Consider the following 15027-nt stretch of genomic DNA (forward strand, 5'->3'; position numbering starts at 1 on the left):
TATAAACAGAGGATAATACATTATAACCTAATTGGATTATCCCAGGAATGTAAGCTTGTTTCAGGTTCAATAATTAATCAGAGTGACTCCCCATATCAATGACTAAAAAGAAAAATACATGATTTTCTCACTAGACGCAGAAAAAAGTATTTGACAACATTTAACATCCATGCATGATAAAAATTTTCAGCAAACTAGGACTACAAGGGAACTTTCTCAATCTGATAAATGGAGTCTCTTAAATACCTACAACTATCATCATATTTAATGATGAAAGAGTGAATGTTTTCTTGCTAAGATAAAGAACAAGGCAAGGATATCAGCTCTCACCATTTCTATTAACCTGGAAGTTCTAGACAGTGAAATAAGGTAAGAAAAAGAAATAATAGTAATGCAGATTGGTAATAGGCATTCTTTGTTTTTATTCACAAATGACATAATCATGTACATAGAAAATCCCAATGAATTTACAAAAAACATAGTAATGCCAATAAATGAATTTAGCAAGATTTCAGGATATAAGATCAATATATAAAAATGAAATATATTTCTATATATACTAAAAACAACTGATCGGAAAAATGAAGTAAACAACGTGCTATTTACCAAAGCAACAAAACCATGAACTACTTAGGGATAAATTCAAACGTACTTAATTTTTTTTCCTTTCCTTTTCTTTTTTTTTCTTCCTAAATATTTTATTTATTTGAGGGAGAGAGAGAGAGACAGTACAAATAGTGGGGGAGCGACAGAGGGAGGGAGAAGCAGACTCCCCTTTGAGCAGGGAGCCCAAAGCAGTTCTCAATCCCAGGACCCTGAGATCATGACCTGAGGCAAAGTCAGAAACTCAGCCACCTGAGCCACCCACATGCTCCCTTTTTCCTTTTATTTTCTGTTCCCAATCCCATTCCCTTTCCTCCATAGACACTAGAATTAGTGCATGCAATATATGCTTTTCCAATATGGTCTCTTCACTTATTTAGAAATATATGTACCCTTGAAAAAATATACAGTGGTCTTTGTATATTTATCATTTTTTAATGTAATGAGTATAGTGAGTATAATGTATAGCATTTGTCCCATCCACCCAATCCTGGCATTTCATGATCTGAGCTAGAGTACACCAGTAAGTTCTAACAATTCAAATTTACAAAAGCAACAAAACAAGACACAATTCCAAAAGGCTTAAGAAATAATAGAGAATTGCTACAATGGAAGAAATGTACATATATTTGTTATTTTGTTTCTAATATACTCCAGGAAGGTATTTGTTTTATATTTTTTGAGAATTAAAGCTATTTTGAAAAACTGCTACTTGGTATTATATGAGAAGTAACTGAAATACAATTTTGGCTCCCCGCACCCACTCCCACCCCACCCCTTTTTAAAGTGAGAGTGATGATAGTGTAGAAATTATTCAGAAACATTCTTATTATATATTTAGCAGGAGCTGCCACCTGCAGGCAAAAAATAAAATAACAAATCACTGGTCCTTTTTTCTTTTTAAATGAAATTGAATTCATGATCAGTACTGGTTTTTCTTAATTTAAAATAATTTGTCTCCCTCTTTCTTCCACTGATTTATTGGTCTTTAATGCTTTTCCTTTGTTGCTAGTTTTCTTAATTCCCAATTCTCGTGCCTTTGAACATCATCATCCTCTTCACCTCCCTTAATCTATTTTCTGGTACACCAAAAGACACCTACGACAAGATTTCTAAACAACGGTGATTGGATTTAAGAATTTAATTTTAGATTATTTAGTATGTAAATAGGTTTTGTGACATATAAAACAATAATTTATCTTAGATTTTAGTCTCCAAAGATTAGGAATATGCTTATTTAATTTTTTTCTTTGTTTGTCCATGAATTTTTTTTAAGTCTTAGATTAAGCTTTCAGAAGTATTCGAGTGAATTCAACATAAAAGCATGAACTTGCATCGTTTCTCTTAATCTCTGTGTTTTGCTGAGATTGAATTGCCATCCTTAATTCTTCCTTAAAATTTCTTTGCTCTTGAGGCTATTTTTCTTTATGTCTACAATTAGTTCATAGTTAACTGGTATTCAGGATGAGGCTCCACTGACTGGATTTAAATATTCTGGTATCAGTTGCTTTTATTTATTCTTGAAAGGGAACATCTTCATTTTCAGTAAGGATAAAAAAATTTGTTTAGAACATAAAAGAATTGTACTTTTAGATATTTAACTAAAGTGTTAGCAGTATGAATTAGTCACTTTATGCTCTGCTATGCTGGATAAAAAATTAATCCCCACATTTTAGTGGCTTACCACAGTAAATGATTACTTTTCACTTACAATACAGTCCAATAGCAGTTGGGACATCTTCCTTCTTGTAGATCCACCAACTGGAATGTGTGCTATTCATGGTTGCCAACAGAGGGAAAAAGAGGGCTATAAAAAGGCAGCTCAGCCTTAATTTGTATGGGCATGAATGTGACATTCATCACTTCCACTTACATTGTATTGTTCAGAACCTGTTATATGACCCGAACGAAAGTAGGGAGGGCTATGAAATATACAGAAGCACAGTCATTTTTGATGACAATTAATAATCTCTGTCACATTGCTTTTATTGTTATTCCTTGACATTTTCTTGCAGAAAAATAGTGATATATGAAATAGGGGGACATTTTTCCAAACAAAAGAATTAGAGTCCTAGTGTAGAATTTCCAAAATAGGTCAAGTGAAATTTGGAGCCATATTAATGCATATATAGGGTTTATTTTCAATGCATTAATTATACTCATGCTAGTCAATTGATTTTAAAAGGCTTGTGGAGATTTAAGATTATGTCCACAAATTCTTTGCCATTCCTCTCTTCTAAAGGTAGAGCCGAATTCATTTCTCTGAGTGTGGCTGGACTCACTTCACTTATTAATAGAATATGGTGGAAATGATGATATGGGATTTTCAAGACTAGATCATAAAAAGCATCATGGCTTCTTCCTTGCTCTCTCTTTTGGGTCACTGACTCTGGCGGAAGCCAGTTGATAGGTTTTTATTTTGTTTTGTTTTGTAAGATTTTATTTATTTGACAGAGAGACAGGCAGCAAGAGAGGGAACACAAGCAGGGGGAGTGGGAGAGGAAGAAGCAGGCTCCCAGCACAGCAGGGAGCCCGAGGGGCCCAGTGGGGGCCCCAATGCAGGCGTGATCCCAGAACCCTGGGATCATAAATTGAGCCCAAGGCAGTTGTTTAACGACTGAGCCACCCAGGAGCCCCGACAGGTTTTGGAGATACATTAAACAGCTCTATGTACCTACAGTGAGGAATTGAGGCCTCCTGCCGCAAGCCATGTGGGTGAGCTGTTGTAGAAGTGGATCTTCCAGTCTCAGTTAAGCCTTCGGATGAATGAAGCTCCAACACTCTTGTGGGAGTTTCTGAAACTAAGGGACCCAGCTAAGCTGCTATGAAATTCCAAACCAACAAAAACTGTGAGATAATATATGCTTTTGTTTTAAGTCACTATGATTTGGGGTAATCTGTTACGCAGCAGTAAACAGCTAATTCAGCATTATAAAATAAAGTCCTACTTGATTGTCTTATAAAAAATTTCTAATGAAATGCTAAATAAAAATGTTTTAATTAGCACTTTAACTCTTTTAAGTAAAACTTCAGTACTCCATGTGTATATGGGAGGAAGAGGGAAATGAGGGGTTGAGAACTGTTATTCAGCAATTTTATTGTCCCCTTACAATGTTATATGAACAAACAACCAAATAACTCAGGAGACAAACCAAGAGAATTTAGATGTTTTCATTGAAATAGTTAAAATACATAGAAATTGAATAACTACAATATATCCTCAATATTAGAAAAGAATTCTAATTTTAAAATCAGTCATAATAATGTTTAGTTTATGTTAGTGAAAACACAGATTGCATGGTCTTTGTGTACAATATGGAAGGAAATGTAGTGATGAATATTAGAAGTCAGACTTTGGTCATATTCATATATGCTGTCAAACACTTGCTGTCAAAAGTCCAATTTGATATTTGAGGCCATATTGTTGTCAGTTCTCACTGTGTGGTGGTTCAAGCTGGGTGATAAGAACTCTAAAAATGACCAGAACCACTATGCTGTTATAGTGAAAGTTTGTGGGGGAAAAAAGCAAATTTGGTTTTATTTGTGTGTCGTATTACTTTTCTTTTAGCTGTAAGTTCCAAGGTAAACTTTAAGAATTAGTTTATCCCTGAAGAGAATTTAAATATGGTCTGTATTACATTAGTTTAAATATGCTAGTTAATAAGTAATAATATCATCACGGTTTCCCAAAGAAATCAGCCCTCATGATTCTTATGCCATTGGGTCAATAAACTTAGGTTGACACTCAGATTGATACCCTGACTTTGGGCATGCAGCTCATAATGAAATTTTAAGAAATCGTTGAGATATAATTCACATACCATAAAACTCACTCTGTGAATATACAATTCAGTAGTTTTTAGCACTGTCACCACTAGATTGTTCTAATTCCAGAGCATTTTCACCACCTCCAAAAGAAACTCTCTATCCATCAGTGGTCACTCCCTATTCTCTCCTCCCCTCAGCTCCTGGCAAACACTAATCTGCTTTCTATGTCTGCAGATTTCATATAAATGCTATCATGCAATAACATGTGGTCTTCTGTGTTTGGCTTCTGTCACTTAACTATAATACTTTCGAGGTTCATTCATGTTGTAGCATTTATTAGTACTTCATTCCGTTTAATGGTAAATAATATTCTATTGTATGAATATGCATTTTGTTTAGCCATTCATCAGCTGATGGACATTTGGGTTGTTTCCATTTTTTGTTTAGAGTAATATTGCTGTGAACATGTACAATTTTTTTTTTTTGTGGGTATGGGTTTTCATTTCTCTTGTGTTTATATGTAGAAGTGGAACTACTGGGTCATATGGAAATTCTAAGATTTACTTTTTGAGGAACTACTAAACTCTTTTCCAAAGCAGCTGAACTATTTTACATTCCTATCAACAATGTATGAGGGTTCCAGTTTCTCTACATCCTTGCCAACATGTGTTATTATCTGTTACTGATTATCATCATCCTTGTGGATGAACTCGGATCTTGTGGTTTTCATTTTTATTTCCTAATGACTAATGATGTTGAGTATCATTTCAGAACTTATTGTCTGTCCCTTTGTATATTTTCTTTGGAGAAATGTCATAATGAAAAATTTTTAAACTTTCTCATGTCACCTATTACTCCAAGACATTAATAGGTACAGGTATAAAAGTTCTAAAGACATTTTATATATGAAATATTAATTTATAAAATATTGTTTGTTAGCTGCATCTGCTTCTCTAGGACCAAACTTGAGTAGGTAATATATAGAAATTAGCCATGTTAAAGTGTGTTTGGAGTGCTGTTCATTCAATTCTACACTTCCCAGACACCTAAATATCCAGGAGCAGAGACCACCTAATTCAAGAATCTGTAACAATGCTTGATAGGGTCCTTAAGATTTGGAATTAATGCAGAAAACAAAAGAGGCTAGTTGAAAATGAATACTGTTTAATGAGAACTATATTTATTTTTTTATATTGTTAAGTGAAATGATATGCAACAACTATACAGTGAGAATATTGATATTACTATTTTTATTTATTTTGATTCAATGGTTATTTACTATTTTTCTGTTTTAAGAACAATTTTAAAATATGTATTTTTGTGATTATAAATTAAATACATATTTATTGTAGAAAATTTGAAAACTATAAAATACAGGAGAGAAAAGAAAAACAACCAGTATTAATATATTGGTAAGAATCCTTTTAGATGTTATATGAATGCATTTAAAAATAGTTTGCTTTGTTTTTTTAAAGCAGTTAATGCATACACATAGAACAAAATACAAAGGTTCAGTAGGGTGTGCAGTGAAATGTTAAGTTTCTCTTTCTTTCTCGTGTTCCAGTTTTTCTACCCAGAAGCGACCTCTATTATCAGCATCTGGTATAATCTTCTAAAGATATTACACCCGTATACATAATACATACACACGTAAGTGTTTTAAATTCCCCTCTTTAAGGTATTGGTGAAAGTTATAAATCATGGATGGTTTAAGACAATGGTTTCTTTTCTGGTCCAATATAGTTTCTTTTACTTTTTTCTTGTTCCACTTCTATAGATCCTATTCTTTGTCTATAATTTTGCAGGATTATCACTTTGTGATAATTCACTCTAAGAATTGAATTTTTATAAATCATATACCTAAGAAAGTTTATTTCTACAATATGCTCTGTAAAAGCACTAGAAAGTCCTCTGCCACCATTTTGCTGATGTCACTCTCCCATCTAATAGTATTCTAACTTTATCATATTCAACCACAGAATTGGATTTATAATCTATTTCTATCTCTCGCTCTTGCTATTAAAACTTTCGCATCTATTTCTGATTTCTTCAGCTAGATTATAAACTCTGTAATAGTAAGTACTAGGCCTTATAATTTGTATATCTTATAGCAGGCAATGTTTGTATTGCTTTGCAGATTGTAGGTGTTTAGCGAATGTTTGCAGATTGAGTGATTCAAAAGAAAAAGCACACCTCTAAAATCTTGGCAAAAGAACAAAACAAAACGAAATGAAAATCTCAGTACAGAAGTAAATGCCAACTAAAGTTACAAACTGATTCCAAAAAGTTCTTCTCTCTATGCAAATGTCTGGATAACATACAGGTAAGAAATTTTCACTTTGACCATTGTTTTGAGAAAATGTGAAAGAAGTAATAAAACCTTTTAAAAATCTCTATTTAGACTTGATTTTTACACAGCGTTTAAGTTCTATAAAAGTTTACATGAAAGGAAATGAAAAAAGCAGTGGTAGGGCTTGGTGGATAGACAATTAACTGTCCATAGATAAGTAAATGACTTGTAAGCTGGACCAAATTACTTGGTTTCAGCTGCTATGCCTAACTCCCAGGCTGTCCGGAGTATGGGAAAGCCAGGTTGAGCAGGTCTGCAAGGTACTTTGAGTATCACAGAAGAAAGAATTAAGATTTAAGAAATAAGAATTTCGGGCCTGCTATTATTTCATCAGTTAGATTAAAATAGGCATTATTGCTGACTTGAGGGTAAAAACAGACTGCTCCAGCAGATGACCCAAGAGGACTTCAAAAGGAACTTCTTTCCGTCTTGGTTTGGAATTATTCCTTTCCTTCCTGGCATTCTGTTATGGTAGGAGTGAATAAGCAGCAGAAGTAAGGAACTTTATGAAACATATTTTCAGGAGTTCCAGAATTTACACTGATCCTGGGCATGCAAACAAGTGAAGAAATAACTATAAAGATTAGGTTCAAAGTAATCGGCAGTAATCGATTCTCAGTTCAAATAGTTTTCAGTGTTACGACTGACCTTTCCATGACATTAAGTTCATTTTCTCAACAACCAATTATGCCATCACCTTTGGGGCACTTTGGGCCCCCATAGACCAGGTGCAGTGTAAAAAAAACAGCTCAGCATCTGGCCCTTATTATCCTTTTTGTCATCCAGGCATCACCAAGTGTTCCCATCTGTGTTTAGGCCTGACCACTCATGCAATTTTTATAGTAGCGAGTGAAAATAGTTTGGAAATTTCCATCTTGAAGGCCAACACCTCATGGAAAACTTTGAGAAGCATTTTATTTATTAATAGAAACTCAGTATATTAACATTCTTACTATGTATTTTTTGTAGCTTTTCTATTTCATTAAATAGATTATCCTTTTAAAAACTACTTTTCTGCCAGGCAGGGAACAGGTAGAAATTTAATGTACTGAATGCACAAATCAGCGTATATTAAAAACAACAACCTTTTATTATTAGTGTGCATGTCGTGTAGAAGATAAATTAAATAAAAATATTAAATAAAAACATGCCCGCCATTCAGAGATCATTACTATTAGCACTGTACTATTCTCCTGGAAAATGTTTCTAAAAATTAAAAAATATATAATAAGCATTCATAATAAATATATATATTTGATATATAAATATAACCAAATTAATTTAAATTTAATATGTAACCCAACTCAAGATGTTTTTTAAACGTTATCTGATAATGTTTTGCCTCTTTGAGAGTTAGATCAAATTGGCACTTACAAATAGGAAAGATAAGACACAGTCTGATTCCTAGAGGGCAGGAGTTAAGAATACATAGTAAGTGCAGTTCTTTTTCTCTGTCATGTCACCTGTTCAATGTATAGAGTCTTCATAATCACCACTGGATAGTTAGAGTAGCTGACCTTCAAAATATAATAGAGAGTGTACTGGAGAGATTTAGGCAGAAATGTTTTCAAATTCTCATAAGCCAGAGGTCTCTTAATGAGAGGAAAATAGGTGTTGCTGTCAGCAGCAGTTATCAAATCTGGTAAAGCCTTACACTCCAGAGAGTACCCAGTACCAGTTATTTCCTCCTGAGAGGGCCTCTCAGTGATATGTAGGTATATTGAGGATGACCCCTGGCGAGGTGGGGGAAGGAGATGGTGTTCCAGTACAGTTGTCCTGAGCAGAGAATACTCAACAGTGGTGAGGCTCTTTAGGCCCCTAAGCCAACAGACTCTGTCACAGCCTGCCCACTTCCAGGGTGTTCTGGAGGCACACCCCATACCTGGTAGGAACCTCTAGAAGTGTGGGAGTATACGTTAAACCCAAAGACTCCCTTGGGTGTGAGCTGATTGCTTCTCTATTACAAGCAGATTCCTATTATTTCTTGCCCCTCAACCCTGGGAAAATTATTAAACATTGATCAGATAGATGCTCACATGGAAAATTACAGATCAATGATTTTACAAAGGAGAGTGAGTTAAAGTGAATTTTATACTGCTGCTATAAAATAATCTACAAAAAGGAGAGTAAAAAAAGCAGAAGTCATTAGAAACTCATGTTGTCTAATAACACAAATTATATTTATTGTAAAGGGGGTAATATGTTGTTACTGACATGACTAGAATTCAGGTAGAATTTGTTAAATTACTTAAAAAAAATAAACTTCTAGGGGTGCCTGGGTGGCTCTGTCAGTTAAGTGTCTACCTTTGGCTCAGGTCTTGATCCCAGGGTCCTGGGATCGAGCCCCACATCGGGCTCCCTGCTCAGGGGGAAGCCTGCTTCTCCCTCCCCCACTCCCCCTGCTTGTGTTCCCCCTCTTGCTGTATCTCTCTCTGTCAAATAAATAAATAAAATCTTAAAATAAATAAATAAATACACTTCTAATTTTGTTATTATTATTTTGTTCTTGTTAAAGATTTTATTTATTTATTTGAGAGAGAGAGAGAGAGAGAAAAAAAGCACAGAGGGAGACTGAGAGGAAGAAGCAGACACCCCACTGAGAAAGGAGCCCAATGCAGGGCTCGATCCCAGGACCCTGAGATCATGACCTGAGCCGAAGATAGACACTTAACTGACTGAGCCACACAAGCGCCCCTACGCTATTAATTTTAGAATAGTTTGAGATTTATGGAAAATTTGCAAAAATTATATGTAGGGATCTTGTATACCCAGCATCCAGTTTTTCCTAATGTTAACATCTTACATTAATATTTATGCTGATAGTACATTACGTTTGGCACAACTATTGAGCCAATATTGATACACTATTATTAATTAAGTCCATATTTTATTCAAAATTCCTTACTTTTCCCTAATGTCTTTTTTTCTGTTCCAGAATCCTTTCCAGGATACCAATTACATTTAACCATCATGTGTCCTTAGTCGCCACTTGCCTGGGACAGTGTTTCAGACTTTCCTTATTTTTGATGACCTTGACAGTTTTGAGGAGTACTAGTCAGGTGTTTTGTAGAATGATCCTCAATTTGGGTTTGTCAGCTGTTTTACTCACAGGCAGCCCAGAGTAACAGTTTCTTGAGAGGAAGACCACAAATGTAAAGTGACATTCTCATCATATCCTATCAAGGGCATATGCTGTCAACATGACTTAATTACTGATGGCATTAAGGTTGATGACCTGGTTGATGTAGGGTTTGTCAGGCTTCTTCAATATAAAGTTACTCCCCCTACTCCCTTCCATATGTACTCTTTAGAAAGTAAAAGCTTACATTTAAGGTGTGGGGAGTTATGTTCCACTTTTTTGAAGGGGCATTATCCTCATAAATTATTTGGAATTTTTCCTCTACAGGAGATTTGTCTATTCTTTTCCATTAATTTATTGATGTAATCATTTATTTATATCAGGTTAAACTCATGGAAATGTATTTTATACTTTGGGTTGTAATCCGGTACTACTTTATGTATTTTCTTGCTCAAAATTTTCCAGCTTTGGTTATTGGGAACCCTTTCAATTGGCTCTTATACCGTGTGTGTGTGTGTGTGTGTGTGTGTGTGATTTTAGCACTTCCTTACTTGCTGGCACTACAAGATATCCCAAGCTCATCTTGTATATTCCCTGCCCCGCCCTAGAATTGGCCATTTTTCCAGGAACCCAGGGTTCCTTTTATTGTACAGTAGTATTAAACACAAAGGTCTGGGTGCTGGTGTGCTTGTTCCTACTGGGGTGTGTTATTTCTAAGTGATCTCAATTTGGAAATACATGATTGTATATTGTAAGGAGAAAGACTACCCTCCTAGGTTTGATTTTTGGGGTCTATGAAATCAACTGGCAATAGGCAGATCAATAGGAGAAAAGGTATACAAATTTATTGTTATTAAATGCATAGAAGTATCACAGGAAAAAAAAAGTGAATACCCCTGCAAATCAGTGAGATTTGAGAACTTATATACTCTCGTGATAGAGGGAGGGGAGTGGGGATGTAGGGATTTAGGAGGCAGTAACATGATCTTTAGGGGAGATGAATGGACTGTTTGAAGGATAGGAGGGAGGTATGGTCTATAACAAAGTTTGTTTGGGTGTGGTGTCGACTTCTAGTCTCCTCTCTTGTGATAAGAGTTAGTGTTCCCTTGGGGGTTGGTGAAACTCCCAGGCAGGTTATGACAATCAAGTTCCTTTTGGAGGATCTGTCTTTAGGCAGATAAAGGGAGCTCAGAAAAAGCCTTTCCCTTCATTTGCTATTTGTCAAGTGACTTCAGTTCAAAATAATCAATGTACCAAAGTGGCACATTTTGGGGTGGCATCTCATGAACTCCTTCAATACATATGCCATATGTATACACACACACACGCACACACACACACATCTATACTTATTTCCATATTTTTTTAATCTGTATCTATATTAAACTGAACATGAGTTCATACTGATGTCCCTTGTTCTGTATTTGAAGGAAAAATTTGGCAACAGATGGTGTCTCACAGCAAGTTTTATTTCAGTCTTGCTCTGATTGTATGTGCCAAATCTACTAAAAAGATCATTGTCCATTCTCTGGGCCTCCTCTGAAGATCAGATTGCAGTGAAAAGCACGTTTCTGCTGGGAAGAAAGTGCTGCATCGGACTGGAAGTGCAGTAGATGTTAGGGGAAATAGAAGAGGCAGGCAGGTGTTGCAACAGTCTTGCTCTTTGACTAGATGCCAGCGGAGATACGCAATATCCAACATGGATATGCTTTGAGGTGTCAGCGTTATTATTTCCCCTGGTATGAACATTTCTCACAGTCACTGATGAAGAGAAGCGACTCACCTGGTCGAGGTAGTTTTAGTAGCTGTTTGTCTTACTTGACTTGGCAGAGCTGAAGCAGGAGCACCTAGCACTAGTAAATGTATCAGTCAGGTGCCTGTGATTTAAAACTAGCATGAAACCTCAGGTCTTTTTGTGTCTGAATCTTTCTGCATTGCATAAATAATGTCTTCTTTGTTAGTCTGGGGCCTTTGCAAGCCAAGTTAGTGGAAAAAAGCCCATGCCGCCACACTTGGGTGTCAGCTATATGGGAAGGGGAGGAAAAGCACAGTATGTTTCCATGACGGTGGGAGGCAATTGTGATGATCAGGGAGCCAGGCGTGGAGCTCTCGAGAAATGTTTCTTACAACTTGAAAAAGGGAGAAATGCCTGAGGAGAACTGTATTTGGCCAACATCAGCTCTATCTGAGCATCTTATAAAAATACCTGAAAGCATAAATTGACAGTTAGGGAAAATGTGGGAGAACCAGTTTTGAAATGCACGAGGAGATGGCACTAAAGATATGCCATAGCTTATTATAAAACATTCATGTCTGTAAACATTTGATTTGAGAAACTTCCACTTTTCAGGTAGGGGGAATTGTTTGAAAGAAAAGGAAATAAGAAAGAGGAACCCAGGATGGAACAACGTAATCGAAGACTTGCTAAAATAAAGATAAGCTAAGATCATACTATGCTTTTAGCATGTTTTCATGACTAAAAAGACAAGACTTTATGAACATATTAATATTCTTGTAAGCACTACATATTAATAGTGTTTGCTGGCTTATACTATCTAGCTATACGCAGAATGCATCCATGTGTATTAGTAGGTACAGGATTTTTTATGCGAGAGTACAAATATACAAGGTGAAACATTTCTAGTGTGTATTGAAAAGTGACATAACATAACAGACCAATGGATTAGTCTGAAATTTCACTTCGAAATCAAAGTAAGATAATGCTTGTGATTCTATAAACATAGCTTAATACTCTTGGCCTAATGCAATTGGAGTAAAACAGAAAAGTATTTCTGGAATTGATTTCATGTCGTGAATTGTTCAAATCCACAGCAGAATTTTCCATGCATTGGTGAGTGTAATTGTGCACCTAAGTTTACTAAGGCAAAGGAGCAACAGAAAACGCATGGTATTGTAGTAAGTAGATGTTTAAAGAAAACATAGAATCTCATTAAAGAAGATGTTGCCTAGAACACATTTATTTCATTTTTGTTTATCAACTCCTTAGGTTTTTCATTCCTTTTTTTTATGTTCATTTTGATTCATGAAGCACTTAGTAGTTGACACTAATAAGAGAACTCAAAAAGATTTCAATCATGAGGAATTGGGATCACAGCATAGAATTTCCTTGTATTTATCAATCTCTTGCCAACAATAAAATAGATCAGGCCTCTTATGGCTTTCAATGTATGAGCTTTCCATGGATAGTGAAGAATGTCCTCTCTGACGTATGACTGTTTATATTTAATAATAATGACCAGTATTTATTGAAAGCTTGCTATGTGTAAGGCACAACAAAGAGATATACAATAATTTACTTAATCATAACAGTTCCCCCATTTTACAGATGAGGATCTTGGAGTTTAAAAAGATGTAGGTATGACTTATACAAACTGTACAGTTAGTCAATAGCAGAACCAAGTCTTTCTTTCTTTCTTTCTTTTTTTTTTTAAGATTTTATTTACTTAACAGAGAGAGACAGCGAGAGAGGAACACAAGCAAGAGGAGCGTGAGACGGAGAAGCAGGCTTCCCGCGGATCAGGGAGCCCGACGTGGGGCTCGATCCCAGAACTCTAGGATCACAACCTGAGCCAAAGGCAGATGCTTAATGGCTGAGCCACCCAGGCGCCCCAAGAACCAAGTCTTAACTTCAGGTCTGACATAAAGAGATCTTTTTATCTGAAAGTTGGTTTGCATATTGTTCTAATATTTTCATATAACCAAAGGGGGGAATCATGCCTAAACACTGCTGTAGTTTTAATATGTAACTGGCTTACGGCCACTGTCTTGCTTGATCTTGCTACCTCCTAAGATTTCAGGGATAAAAATAGCAGCTAAAATTATACTTAGGGGCCCCCAAAATATTCTGGGCCAAGACTGGAGAAAGCTCTTTTCAAGTGCCTACTCAATTACCAATTCCGACTGCTGAGAACTTTTGTGTTAAAATTAAATAGGAAAGTCATGATTAGGGCCAAATCTCCAAGTCATAACTCAGTTGTAATAGTGTGTTGGGTTGGGGTTGGGGAAGATACGGTCTCTTTACAAGTGAGTTCTGCTCTGCGTTGAAAATTTTATTTTAAACACGCTCCAAAAACTTGAGAATTAAAACTGCTTTGGAACTTGGGAAAGAGGCCAAAAAGTACAAAACTGCCTTACCTACCTCTAGGCTTGAACATATCCCAGCTTCCAAGACACACCCTAATGATGGTTTGTCCTGATGTCTTGTGAGGCCCTATCTGAGGGATTTATTAGCTTATAGTTATCGAAGCAGTTTACATATACAAAATCTCATGGATTTCGTACTCCTAGTTTTAAGTAATGGACTTTTCTGTCAATCATTTGTTCACTTGTCCCTAGTAGCTTCAAGCCTTTGCTGAGTCCTGGGCATAATGTTTAGTCGACTAAAACTTTATCATAACCGAAGACCTGAATCTCACAGAAGCAGGCAATACAACAGACTAAAGTCTCTACCACTATTTTTTTTTAAATCCATCTTGACCAATGAGTTTATGATTTAAATTAGTCATCTTCATATTGTACTCTGAAGAGTGGGGTTTTTGGAAGTGACTCAGGTAGAGTGGAGGGCAAGGTGAGAACAAAAGAGTTCATAGTGGATGCTGTGTTGGACAGCTCAGATCCTCTCTTCGGAGCCATGGGATTTACTCTGTGAACTGCTGGGAGTGCTGCCAGATGACAGGCCCCAGCTGTCAGCTCTCTCTGGGAATTGCTCTTGGCTGAACAGCATCCCTGTCCCAACACAGGTCAATGCTTAAGGGCTGTCTCTGTTGAGGGCGCCTCATAGAGTCACTGAGGCCTTGCTGTGACTGTATTGCATACCTCCCTTTGTTTAATCTTGTTTCTTTTACTTCCTTCACAGTTACTGATCCCAGAGCACTCCCTAAAAAACTTCCTGCATGCTAATTTCTTCTGAGTCTGTTTCCCAGGGAACTGGACCTACAGCAAAATCAATTATAGTAGCTCTGCTTTTATCGTTTATAAATATTGGCTGTTCGCATAAGATTTCAGGGCAAACCAAACTAAAAATCTTTAAAAGTCACTGACCTAATGTTTAAACAAATGCTTCACCTTATATGAAAAATCATTCTTATAGTTTTGTGCAAGACCAATTTATTTATGTTAATCCTTCCAAACTAACAACTAAGCAGTGTGTTTTCCTTTTGTAGTTGTTTCTTCTTAGCCTTTGTGGTTTTTTTTTTTTTTTTTTGTT

General features: G+C 36.0%; 1 long non-coding RNA gene across 1 annotated transcript in view; it reads left to right on the forward strand.

Annotated features, from left to right (window-relative positions):
• The window catches only part of LOC117804378, a 31272-nt gene extending 24584 nt beyond the window's left edge, over nucleotides 1-6688 (forward strand). Inside the window, exons 2-3 of the long non-coding RNA XR_004628740.1 lie at nucleotides 5936-6021; nucleotides 6509-6688. This is a non-coding gene — a long non-coding RNA (uncharacterized LOC117804378). The remainder of the gene's footprint in view (nucleotides 1-5935; nucleotides 6022-6508) is intronic.
• The last annotated feature ends 8339 nt before the right edge of the window (nucleotides 6689-15027 follow it).

Source organism: Ailuropoda melanoleuca, chromosome 11 (genome assembly GCF_002007445.2).
Source record: "Ailuropoda melanoleuca isolate Jingjing chromosome 11, ASM200744v2, whole genome shotgun sequence".
Classification (NCBI taxonomy): domain Eukaryota; kingdom Metazoa; phylum Chordata; class Mammalia; order Carnivora; family Ursidae; genus Ailuropoda; species Ailuropoda melanoleuca.